The sequence below is a fragment of the Corvus brachyrhynchos genome, unplaced genomic scaffold (genome assembly GCF_000691975.1).
Source record: "Corvus brachyrhynchos isolate BGI_N302 unplaced genomic scaffold, ASM69197v1 scaffold395, whole genome shotgun sequence".
Classification (NCBI taxonomy): Eukaryota; Metazoa; Chordata; class Aves; order Passeriformes; family Corvidae; genus Corvus; species Corvus brachyrhynchos.
Window position 1 is genome coordinate 976,634 of NW_008238340.1, and position 1,640 is coordinate 978,273.

A 1,640-nucleotide genomic window follows, 5' to 3' on the forward strand; every position below is an offset into this window, starting at 1 on the left:
AAAAGTGCTGGGTGGGGTGGGGGGGGGGAGGGGGAAGGAAGGTGGGCAAGGTAGTGCTAAGCAACTTTCAGTAGGTTTGGAAAGTCTCCTCTTTAGCTGGCAGCTGTATTGCTTTTCCTGATAAGCCCTGCAGCCAGCTCGATTTGACAGGATAAACCAGCACAAGCGGCAAACTTAATCTCCTTGAGGCAAATGGAAATGATGTCTTCCTGCAGATCTGTCTGTGCAGATCCCAGAGGCTGCTGCCAGCAGCAAAGTTTGCTCCCAGGGGCTGCCCCTTCAGTCCCAAAGGCTTCAGGCTGGAGATGCAGGTGGGGTACACCTCTGTCCCAAATTCCCATGAGCTACAAGCGGTGGAGGCTGCTGTTACCATCCTAACCCCGTGGGCAGGATTTCCCTGAGAGTTCTTGCATGAGCAGGACACAGCAGCAGATTGCTCCATTTGAGGTCTATTTCCATGGATGTGATGAGAAAAGAGATGGTGGTGTGAAATGACCTTCCAAACAGGACCTCTGAAATAAAGGGAGGAGAGGCAGAGGGTGGGCAGTGGAGTTTCATTGCTGAAAATCCGATGGGGTTTGTAAATCCAGAATAAAAGGAGGAAGAGATTAAGCAAGAACTCTGGGAGGATTTTGGAAAAAAGAAACAAAAAAACCACAAAAACCCCCAAAAAACTTCCCCAAACTCCTCAAAACTCCAGACCTGAGTGTGTTTGTTTTAAGACCATCAGCAGAGTGAAGCTGGCAGTGGCACCCCCAGGCCATGCCCCAGCCCACAGGAAGAGCAGAGAGGAGCATTAGTGCTAAAAGCCCCTACGGTGGTCCAGCAACACTGGCAGAAAGGGACATAAAAGCAAAGTGCACTTCTGGGTAATTTTCTGAGCTAAAAATATGGATAAAATAGAGACAAACTTTCAAACATCATTGTCAATCACCTAAGGACATGGGCAAGTACAGCTGGGAGGTGTGTGCTGAAAGCAGGGGGAGTTGTGAGCACTGATGTCTGGCAAGAAATGGGGAATTTCTACTTGAGCAGATACTGGTTATACCTGGGGATAACTTTTGGGTGGAAAACACATTAAAAGTGTTGTTGTTTCTACACTCCCATGATGAAAGTTCTTCTGCTCGAGCTTCTTGGTCTTTTTCTTGTCAGTACTAATGGGGTGACTTAATGCACAACCTCCAACGATGGCTTTGGCTCCCACCAGAGCTGGCTGCAGGTTTCTGCTCATGGCTTCCAGTGATCCCACCATGTATCTCCCATTTCCTCTCTTCCATCATTTCATTACTCCAGCAACTCCTATCCTTGTCTCCTACTGAGTAGTTACAGAGTTTACCACTTGGCACAAAGAAAATCTATCTGATGTAGCACACCAATAGTTAATTTTTAAAGGCATAATTCAACAAAGCAACTTAAATTCTAAATCAGACAAACTAAATAAGAATAGGATCTCTTCTGCAGATTTGTAGGTGGCAAACTAAAATGTCAGAGGGCCGTGTATTCATCTGTCAATGTGTAATGCAATTAGATAAGATAATTGGGCAAACTAAGTTTTTACAGAGATCTGGAAAATGTATCAACTTTCCTTCATTAGCTTTGATAGCAGTGCAGAGTCATTGGGGGTGGGTATAAGGTGCAAA